Below are 20,240 nucleotides of genomic sequence, written 5' to 3'. Positions count from 1 at the left end.
CAGAGATGAATACCCAGGAACTTAAAAATACTCATCCTTTCTAGCCTTGATTCCTTCATGAGGAATGGTGTGTGTTCCCTCAACTTTCCTTCCCTGAATCAAGTAGTAGGTTGGCACAGGTTTTCAGAGCCTTACCAACACTCCATCAGGTCTTGAAGCCTTGCGAGCAATCACCTTCACTTCAAGCATTCATGAGCTGATAATACAAGGATTTTGACAATGCTTTCCTGGATCAAGTATTAAATTTAGCAGTTAATTTAATCCATGCATCCCTTAGGCACAGTTGTGTGCATTCTGAATAGATATTGCTTGGAAGTTAGTGAGTTCATCAGAGAGTGCCGTGATACTGAGGAGTATATCAAATTTAAAAAAGAGGCCATGAAATTCTATGTGCTCAGCCACCACTGTTCACACTGTTGACACATGACTGCACTGCTAGATCCAGTTCAAAATGAATTATCAACTTCACTGATGACACAGCAATGTTGATCTCATCAACAATGATGACAAGACGCTGTACAGAGAGGAGATAGAGTGCTGATAGAATGGTGCCAGCACAACAACTTGCATCTTAATGTGGACAAGACCAAAGAAATGATTGTGGACTTCAGGAATGTGCAGGCTGATCACTCCTCACCGCACATAAATGGCTGACTTCTGGTCAAGATGGCACCAGCAGTCTCCCATATAGCAAATCTATCCAATTATTCCACTTTTCCTACATCTTCTGCTTGTTATTTTTGTTTTGCTTGTGTTATGGAGACTGTTGGAGCCTATGATATACAGTTTAAAGCCCGATCAAAGGGTCCAGTGCTATGCTTTATCCGGGGAACTGCCTCATAGAGATTAGAAACAAGAGCCTGAAAAGGACCGAGAACATGGCTGACTTGTGGAAAAGATCAAAGATGGTGAGGAAGATTGAAGCATTGAGATGAAAGCGGAGGGGATTGGTGATGGTTCCCAACAGAGGTGGTCCACAGCCAGATTGGTGGTGTTCAGATGCAGATCAGTGTGTGCAGCCCCAGATCAGTGGCATTAGGAACTGGGTCAGCAGTCACTCTTTCCGAGTTCGTGTGGCTGATCTCCTTGTATGAAAACAAAAAGATGTCTCCCATAATTTGAGATTTATGTGATAATTGGACATTTATTTATATTGATTTCCTTCATTTTTGTAAACATTTTCTTTCTTGTTGATGTTTGGCGTGTGGGTGATCTGTTAGTTTTTGAGTGTAAGAGGAGGGGGTTGGGGGCTGGGGGTTGGGGCTTTGGTGCTCCTGTTACTTTTTTTTTCTACAAGTGAGGGGGTTGGGGATTGCGCAGGGTGTTGATGATTGTTATTGTGCCTATTTCTTGCTGTTGGGGAGGGGGAGTTTTGGACTGTGCAAGTTTTGTTTTTTTTTTGTGCCGGGGAGGAGTTGACGTCTTCTCTTTCATCAGCTCCTATGGTCTTTTCGTATTTAATGGCTCTCTGGAGTAAACACATATCAGTGCTGTATTGTATATGGACACTTTAACAATAAACTAAACCTTTGGCCCTCTGTGGAGAGAATTAGGAACACCAAATTTCTGAGAGTGCACACCTGATCCCTCAACACCACCTCTTTGGTCAAGAAAGCACCACAGCATCTCCTCTTCCTGAGGGGTTTGAGGAAAGTGAGGCTCCTCCACCTGCCAACTCCATCCTCATTTTAACCAATTTTTACAGGAGCACCATCGAGAATGGCCTGCCCAGCTGCATCACCATCTGGTACAGGAATTGCAAGGCATCTGACCCCAAGTCCCTACAAAGGATTGTGAGGTCTGCTCAGTGTATCATCGGGGTCTCTCTTCCCCCATCACAGATATTTAGCCAGATCGTGGCCCATGCAGGATCCTTAGCATTGCCAATGATTTCCTACCATCTTGTTGACCCTCTACCATCAGGTAGGAAGACGGCAGCATTAGGACACGAACCATTAGAATGGGAAGCATCTTCTCGCCTCAGGCCATAAGACTACTGAGCACCCTGCCACCACCCAGGTCACGTCATACATGAAGCATCAGTAACATTATATTGCTTACTTTTTAACTTATGTCGTACATACACCTTATTATTTGTTAACCAATTAGTGACAATGTTACTTTATAGAGTCATAGAAAAGAACAACACAGAAACAGGTGCTTCAGCCCATCTAGTCCATGCTGAACCAGTTAAACTGGCTACTCCCATTGACCTGCACTGAGACCATAGCCCTCCAAACCCCTACCATTCATGTACCTATCCAAACTTCTCTTAAACATTGATCTCTGAGTTAAGATGTTTCCTCTCATGTTCCCCTTAAACTTTTCACCTTTCACCCTTAACCAAAGTCCTCTAGTTGTAGTGCCTTCCGACGTCAGTGGAAAAAGCCCGCCTGCCCATTTACCCTATCTATACCCCTCATAATTTTGTATACCTCTATCAAATTTTCTCCTTTTCTTCTACATTCCAAGGAATAACGTCCTTTTCTGTTCAATCTTTCCACATAACTCAGGTCCTGCAGTCCTGTCAACATCCTTGTAAATCTTCCCTGTACTCTTTCAACATTATTTACAGCTTTCCTATAAGAAGGTGACCAAAACTGTACACAATACTACAAGTCAAGCCTCACCAATGTTATAAAACGTCAACATAAAAACCCATGCCCTATACTCAATAGTTTGATTCATGAAGGTCAATGTACCAAGGTTTTCTTTATGACCCTATCAACCTGTGATGCCACTATTTCCTACCTGCCTCTCGCTTCAATACATCTTTTAAAAAAAGACCAGGACATCATTATCTCTTGAAAACCGTGATACCCTACATCTGTCGTTTTTACACTCCCACTTTCCAAGTACACCTATGACAGAGAACAGCCAGTCACAATCCACACATGCCAGATCATTTCTGATACCAACAAAGTTGACTCTATGACTCTAACCTCTCCATTATCTGTTCAGGCACTCTGCTTCCCATTCCCCTGCAACTCTATTTTAACCCCCCCACCCCCACCGTGCAGCAGTAGGAAACCTTTCCACTAGGATATCAGTCTCCTTTCAGTTCAGGTGTAAAACGTCTCTTCTGTACAGGTCTTACCTTCCCTGGAAGAGACCCAATAATCCAGAAATGTCGATCCTACACCATCCCTTTAGCCACATGTTAAATTGCTTAATCTTCCTATTTCTGGCCTCACTGGCACATGGCCTGGGTAGCAATCCTGAGTTCATAACCCTGGAGGTCCTGTGCTTTAACTTAGTACCTAACTCCCTGAACTCACTTTGTAGAACCTCGTCACTCTTCCTACCTATGTCACTCTGACCCAGAAGCAACATACCATCTGCAAATCTCGTTCTCATCCACAGAACCTCCATTCTGTTCCCCTTATGCATCCCCAGACACCACAACTCGCCTCTTCTCCCTCCTTCCCTTCTGAGTCACAGAGCAAGACTCAGTCCCAGAGACTTGGCTGCTCTGACTTTCCTCCGCTAAGTGATCCCTCCCTAACAATATTCAAAGTGGTTTACCTGTTGTTGAGGGGGATGGCCAAAGGGGTTCTCTGTGCTGTCTGTTTAATCTCTTTCCCCTTTATGACTGTCACACAATTTCCTGTGTCTACACCTTGGATGTAACTAGTGTACCACTCTATAGGTCCTGTCTATCAACCCCTCAACCTCCTGAATGATCTGGAGTTCATCCAGATCCAGCATCAAATCCTTAACACAGAGTGTCAGAAGTTGCAGCTGGTTCCCCTTTTGCAGTTGTAGTTGTCAGGGATACTGGAGGTCTCCCTGCCTTCTCACATCCCGCAAGAGGAGCATTCCACTATCCTGGTTGACATCACTGCTGTCCTAGCTGAGCAAATATAAAAAAGGAAAAACAATAAATTTTGGGAGGAGAAACTATACCTACAGCTCTTTTTGCCTTCTCATACACAAGCCTCTCCTTACTGAAGCCTTGAAGAGCTGAATCCTCAAAAACTCCTCAAAAACTAAGTCTGACCATTTGCCCATGCCTTACTATAACTTGTCAATCTATCCTGAACGCTGATTGGCCACTGTCTCAATGGACCAAACTGCCGCAACTCTGTGCCTTTTCTGCTGAATCAGCAAACCTGAGTGAGCTCCATCTTCTCAGGCTTCTGATCTCCGAATGGCCGCTGCTCAAAACTCCAAACTGCCACGTGTCACTGCCTTTTTTACTCAATCGGCAGAAGTGATTGAAACAGATAAGATTATTAAGGGATTGGACACGCTAGAGGCAGGAAAAATGTTCCCGATGTTGGGGGAGTCCAGAACCAGAGGCCACAGTTTAAGAACAAGGGGTAGGCCATTTAGAACAGAGTTGAGGAAAATCTTTTTCACCCAGAGAGTGGTGGATATGTGGAATGCTCTGCCTCAGAAGGCAGTGGAGGCCAATTCTCTGGATGCTTTCAAGAAAGAATTAGATAGAGCTCTTAAAGATAGCAGAGTCAAGGGATATGGGGAGAGGACAGGAACGGGGTACTGATTGTGGATGATCAGCCATGATCACATCAAATGGTGGTGCTGGCTTGAAGGGCCGAATGGCCTACTCTTGCATGTATTGTCTATAAGTGAGTGAGCTACGTCTTCTCAGGCTTCCGATCTCTTAGTGGCCACTGTTCAATGTGTTGTGTGTGTGAGAATTATGTGTACTGTGCATAATGTAATGATACTTATAACTGTATATATGTGCTGATATGTTAGACAGTAATATAACAGCATTGTCCTGAGAAAAATTGTTTCCTTTGGTGGCCAATGTGTGTACGGTGAATAACAATAAACTGAACTTGAACTGGAAGTTCAAACTAATGCTGGATCTTTAAGACAGGCAACAGGGATGAGGCAGGACACAACAGAAAAGAGAGCGTTAAGTCAGTGGTGAGAAAGTTCCTGGAAGTAATTCAGAGAGGTGGGATTTATTTGTGTTTGGAAAGACAAAGACTTATTATGAATAGTCAGCATGGCTTTGTGCATGGGACATCATGTCTCACAAATTTGATTGAGATTATTGAACAGATGATGACAAAGGATTGATGAGAGAAGGGTGGCAGGCATTGAACTTTAGTAAAGCCTTTGATGATAGGCTTGACCTGAAGGAGAGACCATTTTGGATCTCGGGGGAGTTAGCCAAATGGATATAAAAATGACTTGGTGGTAGATCCAGAGGGTGGTCATGGATTGTTGTTTTTCAGGCAGATGGCCTGTGACCAATGGTTTGTCACAGGGATTGAAGCTGAGTCCATTGTTGTTTGTCAAATCTATTACTGGATTGGATGCAAATGGACCAGCTGGAAAAATGGCAGATGGAATTTAATGCAGGCAAGTGTAAGAGGACTCTGGTAAGATGGTGGCAGGTTTGATCGCATTAGGTTCTCCAATAATCAAAGATGTTATTGTACCTTGGCACCAGAGTAACGTTATTTCATTTGGCTGTATTTAAAGGTATTCATGCATGGTTGAAAGACAATTAAACTTGTTACTTTAGGAGGACAATCCAGGGAAGGATGTACACAATGAGGTATGCATTAGAACAAAGGAATAAGATCCGAAAGGAGAATGGGGATTTTACATCGGATCTCTTAGAAATCAATGACGTATTTAAAAATTTTTACTCTCGGCTTTATTCATCAATCTCTGAATGAGAATATTTCTGTTGATCTTTTCTTAAATAATCTGAATATTCCTTCGCTTTCATCTGATTTTAAAGCAAAACAATGAGCCTATATCGTCAGAAGAAATATCTTTTGCAATTTCTGCATTGTCTTCAGGAAAATCTCCTGGACCTGATGGGTTCCCCGTAGAATTTTATAAATCATTCTCTTCACTCCTTTCTCCTCAGTTACTCTCAGTACTATCTGACTCATTTAATTATGGTAAATTGCCACTCTCTTTTAATGAGGCATGTATTATTCTTTTATTAAAAAAGCGTAAAGACCCAACAGAGTGTTCCCTGTACAGGCCAATTTCTTTGCTTAATGTTGATGTTAAAATCTTGGCCAAAGTTTTGGCTCATAGATTAAAAACTGTTATTCCCTCTATTATTTCTGATGATCAAACTGGTTTTATTAAAAACCATCTTCCTTTTTTTTAACATTCGGCATTTATTTAACATTTTATATTCACCTTCAACTGGGATTCCTGAATGCATTATTTCTCTCGATGCGGAGAAAGCATTTGATCGTATAGAGTGGATCTACCTCTTTGCAGCTTTAGAAAAAATTGACTTTGGTCAAAGTTTTATCTCTTGGATCAAATTGCTGTATCTGTGTCCTACTGCCTCTGTTTTGACTAATTTTCAGCAATCCCAGCTATTTAACCTTAAACATGGCAACCTTCAAGGATGCCCGTTAAGTCCCTTTCTCTTTGATTTGGCTATAGAACCTCTGGCGATAGCATTCCGAAGCTGTCCTGAACTGACTGGGATTTGGGGGGGGGGGGTTCGTATTGAGCATAAGGTTTCTCTTTATGCTGATGGTCTATTACTTTTTCTTTCAAATCCATCCACATCCTTACCGCCAATGTTTTCACTTCTTGATCAATTTAGCCAGTTTTCTGGCTATAAACTTAATTTACATAAGAGTGAACTTTCCCCAATTAATAAAGAAGCACAAGTATTAGCATTTCGTGACCTTCCCTTTAATGTAGTTCATAATCAATTTACTTACCTTGGGATTACAGTCACAAGGAAGTTTAAAGATCTTTTTCGTGAAAATTTTGCCAATCTTTTATATACTACAAAACAGAGTCTGTCACAATGGTCACCTCTATCTATGTCCTTGGTAGGTTGTATTAATGTTGTTAAAATGTATGTTCTCCCTAAATTTTTATATTTATTTCAATCTATCCCAATTTTTATTCCTAAAACCTTTTTTGATTCCTTAGACTCTATTATTTTGTCATATCTGTGGAAGAATAAGTTCTAGAATTAATAAAGTTTATCTTCAAAAATCTAAAAAAGAGGGTGGCATGGCCTTACCTAACTTTCGTTTATACAACTGGGCAGCTAACATATGTTGCACTACCTTTCGGTCTTTTTTTCATAGCCAACCCGAGTGCCCTAATTGGGTGGCAATGGAGTTGAATTTCACTAAAGATTTATCTATTTCTGCACTTCTTGGCCTAGTAGTTTGTCTAGACTAATTGTTAATCCTCTTGTCAGACACACTTTGCGAATATGGGCCCAGTTTAGGAAATTTTATGGTTTTTATGGTTTTTCCCCTTCTAGTCCTATCTTACATAATCATCTTTTTTTACCTACTATGTATGATCCAACATTCTATGATTGGTATAGGAAAGGCATTAGACATTTTGAAGATCTTTTTATCGATAATCGCTTCGCATCCTTTCAACAGCTCTCAGCTAAGTTCAATCTGCCTAATCCCCATTTTTTTTTAGATATCTCCAAATTAGACACTTTATCAATCCTTTAATTCCTAACTTCCCTGAAATGCCTGAGACAAATGTTATGGATTTCTTTCTTTCTATTAATCCACTGGGTAAAGGTTTAATATCATTTATTCATGATAAATTAGCATCCTTACGGCGTGCCCCTGTGGATAAAATTAGAATGGCTTGGGAGCATGATTTAAATATCTCTTTATCTGATGAGATTTGGGACTCGATTCTCAAATCGGTTAATTCAACCTCTCTTTGTGCTCGCCATTGCCTTTTACAATTTAAGATTGTTCATAGAGCCCATATGTCCAAATCTATATTATCTCAATTTTACCCTAATATTAGTCCTCTTTGTGATAAATGCAAAAGGGGTGAGGCTTCTCTTAGTCATATGTACTGGTCCTGTCCTAGTTTAGAGAAATTTTGGAAAGATGTTTTTATAACTTTATCCTGTATTCTGAATCACCACTTAGAACTTAACCCTTTAATTGCTCTGTTTGGTTTTTTGGGTCAGGCAGATATACGTTTGAGTTCGACTAAGTGTTGAATATTTTATCTTTTGCTTCTCTCCTGGCTAGACGTCTAATCCTCCTTAGATGGAGAGATGTTGCCTCGCCCATGCATGCTCATTGATATTATGTCCTGTTTAGACCTTGAAAAAATCCATTATTCAATTCTTAATTCAGATATAAAGTTTCATAAGGTCTGGGGACCTTTTATTGAGTACTTTCATAACTTCCTCTTAATTAGGTTTTTTTTTCAGTCCCTTACTTTCAGCTCTTCTTTTTTTTTGGTAGTAGGCATTATTATCTTCTGTTTTCAAGTGTATTTACAGTTTTGGGGGTTTGAATGTCCTGATTTATATTCTCTACATTTTGCCATAGTTGGTCTGGAGTTTTTTTTTGTTGTGGGGCTTGGGGAGGATACTAACTTTACATGACTTCACTTTGGGTGCTTTCTCAATTATCTTTTTTGTATTATAATATTATTGTATGTTTATTTTGCACTGTATTAATTTTCTATTTTGGTCTGGGTTTTTTTTATTTGTAGTGTTGTAGAAAATGCATTAAAAATCAATAAACTTTTGTTTTAAAAAGAACAAAGAAATCTCGGAAAACAGATCCATAATTCCTTGAAAATGGCATCACAAGTAGATAAAGATAGATTTTGGTGCATTGGCCTTCATAAATCAAAGTAATGAGTCCATGAATTGGGATGTTATGTTGAAGTTATATGAGACATTTGTGAGGCCAAATTTGGAGCTTTGTGTGCAGTGCAGGTCACCTACCTGAAAGATATCAATAAGATTGAAAGAGTACAGAGAAAAATTACAAGAATCTTGAGGACCTGAGTTATAGGGAAAGATTAGATAGGTTAGGACATTGTTCCCCAGAGTGTAGGAGAATGAGAGGAGATTTCAGCAAGGTATAGAAAATTATGAGGAGTATAAATGGAATAAATACTACCAGGCTTTCTCCACTGAGGTTGGGTGAGACTAGAACTAGAGATCATAGATTAAGGGTGAGGGGTCAAATATTTATGGGAACTTTAGAAGAAACTTCTTCACTTGAAAGCTGGTGTGAGTGTTGAATTAACTGCCAGTGGAAATAATGGATGCAGGGTCAATTCCCAGATATAAGAGAAGCTTGGAAAAGTACGTGGATGGGTGAGGCATGAACGGTTATATTCCAGGTGCAGTTTGATGGGACTAGGTAGAATAACCATTTGTCATGGACTAGATAGGCTGAAGGACCTGCTTCTGTGTTTTAGTGCTCTATGGTTCTTGGACCCCATGATTCATCTCTTAAATGTAAGATTCTCCTGCAAGAGGAAGCATTCTTTCCACATCAACTCTGTCAAAACCCCTCAAGATCCTATATATTTCAGTCAAATTGTTTCTTACTCATCTAAACAGCAGCAAGAATAACCCTAGCTTGTCCAACCTTTCCTGATGAGACACATTGGCCATTCTAGGTATTAGTTTAGTAACTCTTTTTTTGAACTAATTCTAATGTATTAACATTGTTTATTAAATAAGGAGACAAATACTGTGCACAGTTTCCAGATATGATCTCCCTCATGCTCTCTATAACTGAAGTGTAAGCCCCTAACTCTTGTATTCAATTCCCCTGGCAATAGACATCACCATTCAGTTAGCTTTATTACCCCTTTATTACTCATTACCCCAGCACAATAGCCTTTTGTGAATAAGCTAGATTCTTTTGTACCTAGAACCTTCAACATTTAGATGATATATTTTTCATATTTCCCCACATGATACTCTACTTTGCCAAATCTTCATCCACTTACTTAATCTATTACTTAATTACTTAATTAATCACTTACTTAATTCTCTATTCTCCATATGTCCTCTTCAGAATTTACCTTCCTCCCAATCTTTATATAGTCAACAAAATTAGCTGCTAGAACTTAAGTGCTTTCATCTAATACATCCAAACACCAAGTAAGAATTCATGGAAAAGGAAGAGTAAACTTTTCCATTGCATAGTTTGCACATATTTCTTCAGGGGAGTAACATCTGTTAATAGGCACTCCCCATTATCCATTTAAAATGGAGATGAGGAGGAGTTTCTTTAGCCAGAGAGTGGTGAATCTGTGGAATTCATTACCACAGGTGACTGTGGAGGCCAAGTCACTGGGTATCTTTAAGGCAGAGGTTGATAGGTTCTTGATTAGTCAGGGCATGAAGGTTTAGAGGAAGAAGACAGGAGATTGGGCATGAGAGAGAAATGGATTACCACGATGAAATGGCAGAGCAGACTTGATGGGCCAAAGTGCCAAATTCTGCTCCTATGTCTTATGGTCTTATTATGGAATCAAACTGAATAACTTAATGTGCCCAATTTGAAAGCTGAAATTGAAGGATTTCTGATGGCTTTCTGATGTCTCCTAATTTTGTCAACATTAAAATCCTCATGCGTACCCATACATACGGAGTCCATTGTGTTTTAGTATATCACTTGGGTGCTCAAAATACCTGATGAATGATGGCACTGATGCCTGATTCCCTCTAAAAAAAAAATAAAAACATAAATACTCATGTTCATGATGAGAATAAAGAGTTTATCCTTGTAAGTATATTAGAATATATTATGAAAGTTCACCTGTCAGCTGGTGGCGCAGTGACATCAGCGCCAGACCCCAGAACGGAGGTTCCCGGGTTTGAATCCAGTCGGGCCGATCCCGAGTACACTTTCCATCCGTGCCAGGTTGAGTGTTGAGCTCACAACTCGACCTCGTAAAAGAAAGGAAAAAAATACTGCAAAATTTCTGTGTGAGGAGTGGCGCGTCACACAGTCTTTCGTTCCATGCCTTGTAAGGCATGAAAATGCCCAACGCTGGCCTTTCAGGCCTGAGTTGACATCATCATCACCTAACAAAACATCTAGGAAGAAAAATACAATCAAAAATAGCTAGCATGGATCTCTAAATAGAAAATTGTGTTCAATGAATTATAATAAATTAATTAATAAAGAACAAAAAATAAAGAGCAAAAGAATGCCATCTTTCAGACACATTGTCCGTAAGAGCCACAGAAAAAAACGTGGAGGTAGGGCTTACATAACAGAATTGATTGAAATATTATTGCAGTAATTTTTTAAGAAGTTAAGCCATGAATTTTTCAAATTCATTAGACTCTCTTAGCGGAGACCTTTCAAAAAGCCTGAAGCACAAGTGTGAGTTAATGGATTTAATATAGATAGCGAAAAGATAATTGGCATGGACATGGTGGGCCAAAAGGTTGCTTTCTGTGCTGTATGTGCCTACAATCCACAAAAGCTGGAAATGGCATGGGTTGCCCGATTAATATTTCGATCCCGTCCATCCTATCCTGCTGGGCATCATTTCTTTAAGGTCACTGGTCACTGTTGAGGACAGAGGTTTAGAAGAAGTGTTAAATAATTACAAGGGGAAAATAAAGATAAATAACTATAAACAAGAGAAAATCTACAGATGCTACAAATACAACAATGCACACAAAATGCTGGAGGAAGTCAGCAGGTCAGACAGTATCTATGGAAAAGAGTACAGTTGACATTTTGGGTCAGGACCCTTCATCAGAACTTAACTAAAATAAATTAATTGTGCTATATTTGGAATCATTGATGTATTTATCTCAGGGTACTGCTGCGCTCTTCACAGCATCATTGATATCAAAATGGAGACTGTTATAGAAACAGAGGAACACAGAAAAGTCATTAGGTAACATGTTTCAGAGACATTGGCACATTCAACAGGGCAAGGAAGCTCAATAAAAGTTGTATTTTTACCCACAGTGAATTCAAGTGCGTATTTATGAGGGGTGATTATGATAATATTACGTTGTTGCATTTTAATTTTCTTTATATCGTTGCAAATACATCCTAAAGGTAATGGAAGTCCAACAACTTTATACTTTGAAGCACTACTATGTAATCCAAATATTACACAAAATATCTTAACTTAAATTTTGTTCTTCCTTACCAACTTTGATTAATTTTTTGACTGCTCAGGGATAAATGTGTCAAAAATACCTCAATCTCTATATTTAGATTTTGTGAGTCATATGTATTTACTGATATTACAGCTGCTTAGCGATGATGAGTTTAAAATGCTTTTGCACTGGTTATTAATTAATTTTATTTGTTGGTCCCTTGCAGGTATTCAATGAGAGGTTGGCCTAATACTTGTTATGACATGCACCCAACTGTTTAGATGCTCTAATTCGCTAGAATATGGATAGCTGGCATGACCCCTTGCTCATTGGCAATCATGTTTTGGGTGCCAAGAATTGAGTACTTAAAGAGCTCCTGAACTGAGGTTTGATGCTCAATTGTAAGCCGAACCAGAGGTACTGTTCAGCATTTTGTTTTTGTTCCAGCTTTATATCTGTTTGGAAATCGATCAGCGTGTTCGCAAGGCCCAGGCACAGGTGGAGTCTCCGAAGGAGGCCATACTTAGTGTTCCTGTGGCTGAAAACCCTGTCTGATGCTGCAATGAGAAATGGTCAGGGGGGGATTTTGTTAGCCTCTATCCAGAAGCCTGAAATAAATGCTAACTGCAAGAGAAGGCAGGGACAAGTTTTGCAACCAGGGCAATGGGTCTGGCTGTCAACACAGGATTTGCCTCTCTGGGTATAGTCTAGGAAACTTGTGCCCAAGTTCATTGGACCCTTCAAGGTTCTTAAAGAAGTGCATTTGGCAGCTCCCAAGACCTTCAAGATCGATCCCACTTTCCCTATTTCCCATTGAAACCTGTGAGTACCAGCTGTTTAGCTACACCCCCATCAAACCCACAGCCAATCAGATTTGTTGATGAGGAACAACTTTTCCCAGTAAAAAGAATTCTGGATTTGAGAACGGTTCAGGGTACTCGGCAGATCCTCATGGACCTGGGAGGAATTTGGAATCGAGGAATGGTGCGGGTTCCTGAAAGGGACATCTTGGATCCAGATCTAATCTATGACTACCATCATTGTCCCTCTGAGCAGCCAGTGTGTAGGGGAGGGGTCCTGTTATGGCAAGCATCCATCTGTACCAGTTTTCAGAGTTTATAAGCTCTAACTCTTCAGAATATAGAAAGCTGGTGCGTCCCCTGAAACAGTTCAGGACCATCCTGCTAATTGGCAATCGTGTTGTGGGTGCCAAGAATTGAATATTTTAAGAGCACCTGAAATGAGCTATGATGGTTAATCAAAAGCCTAACTAGAGATATCATCCAGCATTTTGTTTTGGCTCTGTTATCATTCCAGCTTTATACCATGCCTCGAGCCAAGCCTTGGATACTCAAGCACTTGGGTCTGAACCATCCTCGTCCAGGTTTGTAATCACAGTACGACAATGTATATCTCCTGTCACTGTTATAATATGCACCTTTGTTCACCTGTATTATTTGACTTCTTTGTTCTTTATGTAGAGTCAAACGGTATCTGCTGTTTTCTCCAGCTCAATTAGTGGCAGAATAAAGGTATATAGGACCATAAGACACAGGAGTAGGATTAGGCCATCTGACCCATTGAGTCTGCTCCACCATTCGATCATGGCTGATTCTTTTTTTTCTGCTCCTCAACCCCAGTTCCCAGCCTTCTCCCCATAACCATTGAAGCCATGTCCAATCAAAAAGTTATCAATCTCTGTCTTAAATACACCCAATGACCAGGCCTCCACAGCTGCATGTGGCAACAAATTCCACAAATTCACCACCCTTTGGCTGAAGAAATTTCTCTGCATCTCTGTTTTGAAAGAGTGCCCCTCTAACCTGAGGCTGTGCCCTCTTGTCCAAGACTCTCCCACCATGGGAAACATCCTTTCCACATCTACTCTGTCTAGGCCTTTCAACATTTGAAAGGTTTCAATGAGATCCCCCCTCATCCTTCTGAATTCCAGTGAGTACAGACCCAGAGCCATCAAACGTTCCTTGCATGATAACCCTTTCATTTCTGGAATCATCCTTGTGAACCTCTTCTGGACCCTCTCCAATGCCGCACATCTTTTCTATGATGAGATGCCCAAAAATGTTCACAATACTCAAGGTGAGGCCTCACCAGTGCCTTAAAAAGCCTCAGGATCAGATCCTTGCTCATGTATTCTAGACCTCTTGAAATGAATGCTAACATGGCATATGCCTTCCTCACCGCCGACTCAACCTGCAAGTTAATCTTTAGGGTATTCTGCACAAGGGCTCCCAAATCTCTTTGTATCCCAGATTTTTGGATTTTATCCTAATTTAGAAAATAGTCTGCACATTTATTTCTACTGCCAAAGTGCATGACCATGCATTTTCCAACATTGTATTTCATTTGCCAATTTCTTGCCCATTCTCCTATTCTGTCTAAGTCCTTCTGCATCCTACCTGTTTGCACAACAGTACTTGCCCCTCCACCAATCTTTGTATCATCTTCAAACTTGGCAACAAAGCCATCTATTCCATCATCTAAATCATTTATATACAGTATAAAAAGAAGTGGTTCCAACACCGACCCCTGCAGAAAACCACTACTCACTGGCAGCCAAACAGAAAATGATCTTTTTATTCCCACTCACTGCCTCCTACCAATCAGTCAATGCTCTAACCATGTTAGTAACTTTCCTGTAATACCATGGGCTCTTAACTTGGTAAGCAGCCTCCTGTGTGGCACCTTGTCAAAGGCCTTCTGAATATCCACTGAATCCCTTTTATCTATCTTACTTGTAATCTCCTCAAAGAATTGCAACAGGTTCGTCAGGCAGCATTTTCTCCAAATGAAACCATGCTGACTTTGAAACCATGCAGACTAGAAGACTGTTTTGCCGAACACCAGTGCTCAGTCCTCCTGCAGTGGCGGGATCTCCCAATGGCCACACACTTCAATTCCACAGACCACTCCCACTCCGATCTGTCTGTCCATGGCCTCCTCTACCGTCAAGATGAGGCCACACGCAGGTTGATGAAGCAATACCTTATCTCCCGCTTAGGTAATCTACCTGCCGGCATGTACATTCAACTCACATACCTCTGTTGATACCCCTGCCCCCACCTTACCCCACCCCTATCTATAGTTTTAGTCTGGATCTCTTTTTCTCTCTTTTTCCCCCCTCACTATAATCTCCCCCCAGCCCTACCTTTCTTTCTCTTTTATTTCCCATAATTCTCCACCTTCCCCCTAGCCCATTTCCCTCCAGCCTATCACTTCCCAGCTCTCTACTTTATCCCTTCCCCCACTTCTTATCCCCCCTCGACCATCCCATGTTACTTCACTCCTGATGAAGGGTTTCGGCCCAAAAAGTCGTCACTACCTCCTCCCATAGATGCTGTCTGGCCTGCAGAGTTCTGCCAGAATTTTGTGTTTTTTATTTATTTCCAGCATCTGCAGATTCACTCATGTTGACTTTGTACTTCTTGTCCTGTGCCACCAAGTACTCCATCACCTTATCCTTAAAAATTGACTCTAGCATCTTCCCAACCACTGAGGTCAGGCTAAATGTTCTATAATTTCCTTTCTTAAAGAGTGGAGTGCCATTTGCAGTTTTCCAGTCCTCTGGCACCATGCCAGTGTCCAATAATTTTTGAAAGATCATCTCTAATGCCACCACAATCTCTAACGCTACCTCTTTCAGAACCCAGGGTGCAGTTCATCTGGTTATGTACCTTTAGGTCTTTCTGCTTTTTGAGCACCTTCTCTCTGGTAATAGTAACTGCACCCACTTCTCTTCCTTCACCCACTATAACATCAAGCATACTGCTAGTCTCTTCCTCAGTGAAGACTGATGCAAAATACTCTGATGAAGAAGGTATGTCAGCAATTTTACTTTTTTGGGAGGTTGAGAAGATGTATTATGTCACTGAAGACCTTCAACAAATTTCTACAGATTTCTACAGTGGAGTACATTATGACTGGTTGCCTCACAGCCTTGTGTGAAGGTTCCAATGCACCGATTTGCAAAGGCTGCAGAGGGCTGTAGACTCAGCCAGTTCCACATCATTTACACCTCCCCACCACTGAGGACATCTTCAAGAGGTGCTGCCTTAAGATAGCAGCACTCATTACCAAGGATCCCTAGCATCTGGGAAGTGCCCTCTTTTCATTTCTACCATCAGGGAGGAGGTACAGGAGCCTGAAGACCCACACTCAACAATTCAGAAATAGCATTTCCCCCCTCTTTCATCAGATTTCTGAATGCTCTATGAATCCATGAACCCTACCAAGTTATTCAATTTTCTGCACGCTTTTATTCTTGTACTTTATAATAGTTTTGTGACTTTGTACTGTACTACTGTCACAAAGCAATAAATCTCACATCACCCAGTTCAATGATAATAAATCTGATTCTGATTCAGATTCTTGACAGAAGATTGGCAAAGAGCATTCTCGGCAATAATCTCTCAATGTTGCCTCTGAAAGTCGTGTATTTGACCTTTAGATTATATTGATACTATCATTCTTTAGTTAATGAATGCAGCTCTACTAAAGCCATTAGTTTTCAAATAAATTAACTTGTTGGATTATAAGATTTGATGGTTCCTATTTTTGGGAAATTGAAACGAGTTGAAATCCTACCATTGGCACTCATCATATTGACGTTTATGTTGAGACTGGTAGGTTTTTGATTCCTCATGGAATCATGTGAAATGAGGATACAGTGGGAAAATTCAACTGATGCAAAGGATCAGCATAATCTTACTGTCAAATGGAACTCAGTTGAAGACATTGATAATTTTCACTTTGAACTTGTTTTCTTCTTAATAGACCATGGTTTTACTGACAATCAGATTACATCACCAGAATTTATTTGTTGCTAATTCAAAGAGTAAACTCTGCTACCTTAAACTATTATGCAATTACTATATGATTAATGATCTACTGTATGCTAAATTATACTGGGAATAATATGCAGTGAAATGTTAACTAGAAGTCAAAGTTAAGGTTATCACCACAACAACAAAAGGTTAGGGCTAGCTAAATGTACATATTTACACAGAAACTTTGGTAAAAGCTGTCGATGTTAGCTTTAACAGGAAAGTGAATAAATATGCAGAAATGAATAATTTAACAATCTCCCTCTATGTTGCAGAACACAATGTGCACAATGCGGCTACTCAAAGAAACACATACAGTGCATCAAAATCCCTAGGCTATCCTTATGACTATGTGGCTGTAACTCACTTAATTATATTATACTTTCCTCACCAGTGAACCGTGCACTTCCCAAATTCCAAACTGCCTTCTGATCATGGTGCCCTAATCCTCCTTTACCCAGTGATCTGTGCTATTCATCTTAACTACTCATCCATGTTGCTTCAAACCCCATAGGTTTTTGCATTGCTGGCCAAGCAACACCAATAAGCCTGATAATTTTGCTTGAATCCTCATAAGTTGCATTACCCACTGTGAACTGATAAATCACATTTCTTAATTTTCAAAGTAATACAAATTATTATTTTCCAGCTCTGTTGGGTTCTCATTACCCCACCGAAACAGCCAATCCTGAAGAAGGGTATCAGCCCAATCCTTTGACTGTTCATTACATAGATGCTGCTTGACCTGCTGAGTTCTTCCATCAGCTTGTGTACGTTGCTTTGGATTTCCAACATCTGCAGAATTTCTTGTGTTTATAAATAGTCATTTTGCCAGATTAAACTTACTTTATAGTTATTTATCAGTGGTATGTAAGAGAAATTTTACTTGTTGCCAGTAAAGTCCATGAGATGCCCTAAGTTAACTAGCAGAACACAAAATTGATCACTTTGAAACAATGATAGTATGAAATGTGAAATGAATGTATATTAATTATATAAACTGCAATCTCATTTTATCATTAAAATGTATTTTGAAATATGTTTTATATTTTAGATGAGTTTATAAATAGAGTCATAAGTGGGTATTTATTTCTCACTGCAATTAAAAATATATACATGATTGGAAGTGACTGTGGAGGGTGCTTCAAGAAGGCAGCATCCGTCACGAAAGACCCTCATCATCCATGATGCGCCCTCTTCGCTTACTTCTATCAGAGAGGAGTTACAGGAGCCTGAAGATGCACACACCAGCTTCTTTCACTCCGTCATCATGTGTCTGAGGTCCATGAACCCATGAACACTACCTCATTATTTGTCTTTTGCATTACTTATTTAGTTTGGCAACATAGTAATTCGATGTATCACACTGCAATGTTGCCGTAAGAAAACAAATTCAATGACTTAACGGCAATTCAAATAAACCTGATTTGGGTTGAATTTAGAGACATGCAATATTCCTTAACTTTGGAAAGCTAAACAAATTCTTTTTTTAATTTATGAAAAAGTTAGGAGAAACACAAACACTCGTGCTAATTTTAGATACCTCCAATGCAAGCAACACAAGAGACAGAGTAATGGATTAAATGACATCTTGTGCACACTGTGTGATTAAAACAGGAATACATTGAAACAGAATTAAAATCCTTAACCTCCAGACATCCTGATTCCTGTAGAATTCAAAAGGTCACCCTAGAATATGTTTAATAACAGCGTATGAGCAGAATTGTAATCCAGAAATCAAAGGCTTTCATCAGACTATCATGTCTTACCAACCCCTCACAAAGTTTGCAGAGATCAGCCCATCTTTCTTAATTTGCCACTTCTTCAATCATCAGCCAATCAAAATGCATGACACTCACTGACCCACCTCCCCTCTTAAATGTGATAGAGAGAAAACAACAGTGAATTAATTTGCAGTAAAATAAAAAAAGTAACTAAATTAAAGCAAAGAATATATGTAACACATTGGAAATGAAGAAGGTGTGTTTGCTATGGCTTCCTTAAAGAACAGAACAAGATTAATGTGCCAGTGAGCTATTTAAGTTGGTTTGATGTGCCTTTGAACACAAGATGAGTAAACACGTGAAAAAGAGTTTTTTTTTAGCTACACTGTTCTGTAGAGATGTGTTTGGCTTCTTCATTACAAGCAGGAAATGAAAATTGCAAATCTGATTGAAGGATTACATCTTCCATTTGGATGCCATCCCATTTCAAGATTTCTTTCATACTAATTTGTTGGAGATTTAGCAATCCGTTTCTCTTCAGTGCATGTTATAATGAAATGTCAACTGATGATGCTGACTATTTACTCAACAGATATGCACTGTTTATGAGAATTTCATTGACGTATCTCTGATACTGTTAGCTTGCACTCCTTTCCCTTCTCCTGACCTTCTCATTCTTCCTTCTACCCTTTTCCTTTCTTGTCATGAAGATGTGTCTTGGCACGAAACATTAATGATATATTTCCCCCAGTAGATGCTGCCTGACTTCATCCTCCAGCATTTGTGTGCCTTGTGTGTCTATGCTTTTGCATCTAAATCCACATCTTAGGTTCCTTTAGTTGCAGGATTGCTCCTGATGTGATAACAGCTAAAATTAATTTTTCATAATTGCTGTAAGACTGTGTTCAGGATTAACAGAGACTGCATTAGCATGACACAAAGTCCACATTTGCCATTTTAGCTACTTCTCAGGCCTCTGCCTATCATGGCAAACACAAACAATCCTATGTTATGGTGATCAGCATACCTAGATTCAACTCCCTGGGCATAAAGATGAAACTGTCTCTTGTATATTTCCCGAAAAATGTCCTTTCGAAAATTTCAGGGGCACCACTTGGACAGTACTACCAGGCCCACACATGCTGTGGTGGAGGTTAGCTTCAACTCCCACTTACAAGATGCCTCTGCATTTGCTAAGACTGATCCTCTTCCTTCAATGGAAAGAATGGAAGCAGAAAACTCCTGGATTAAGTTGTTTGTGCCGAGCTGTCATTTTCCTTATAAAGGAGAGGAAAGTGTCATAATAACAAGGCAGGAGGAAATTTCCAGAAATGGTGGAAATCTAGTGTAAGTTGACAACTTTTGTTTCTTCTTGGTCCCCAGATCCAAGAAGTACTTTTTCCTGAGTTACCAACTTCTACCCTGTCAGAATTCATAATTAATTGTCCTTTCCATGGGATAGTAGGTGAGTAAAAGTAATCGACAAGTTTGTACTGTTTCCATTCACTGGACATTTCAAAAGAATCTGTTCAGCTGGAACTGTTTGGGAAAATCTGACAGCTTGTGCCAAACTGCAGTTTAAGTGCAGTCCTGTTTAAGTGCTATTCAGTTTCTGGTTTCAATAAAACAGCACAAATTTTAAATCTGTTGTGAATTCTTTGCCAGCAGCCCATTGATTTTACTCTTTTATTGAATGCTATGTAGAGTCTATTGGCAGAGAAATTCTCCAGCCATTGTGCTAGGTGAACCTCCACGAGACTGGCAGAAAATAGGCTGCTGGAGGAACTCAGAGGATCGGGCATAGTGCATCATATGTTGTGGCCA

At 39.9% G+C, this 20,240-nt stretch overlaps 1 long non-coding RNA gene across 1 annotated transcript in view; it reads left to right on the top strand.

Annotated features, from left to right (window-relative positions):
* The window catches only part of LOC132404805 (uncharacterized), a 96,631-nt gene extending 78,939 nt beyond the window's left edge, over positions 1-17,692 (top strand). Inside the window, exons 2-3 of the long non-coding RNA XR_009515679.1 lie at positions 12,078-13,235; positions 17,342-17,692. This is a non-coding gene — a long non-coding RNA (uncharacterized LOC132404805). The remainder of the gene's footprint in view (positions 1-12,077; positions 13,236-17,341) is intronic.
* Positions 17,693-20,240: the final 2,548 nt, after the last annotated feature.

Source organism: Hypanus sabinus, chromosome 14 (assembly GCF_030144855.1).
Source record: "Hypanus sabinus isolate sHypSab1 chromosome 14, sHypSab1.hap1, whole genome shotgun sequence".
NCBI lineage: Eukaryota > Metazoa > Chordata > Chondrichthyes > Myliobatiformes > Dasyatidae > Hypanus > Hypanus sabinus.
This window is presented reverse-complemented; position numbering and strand designations above follow the sequence as displayed.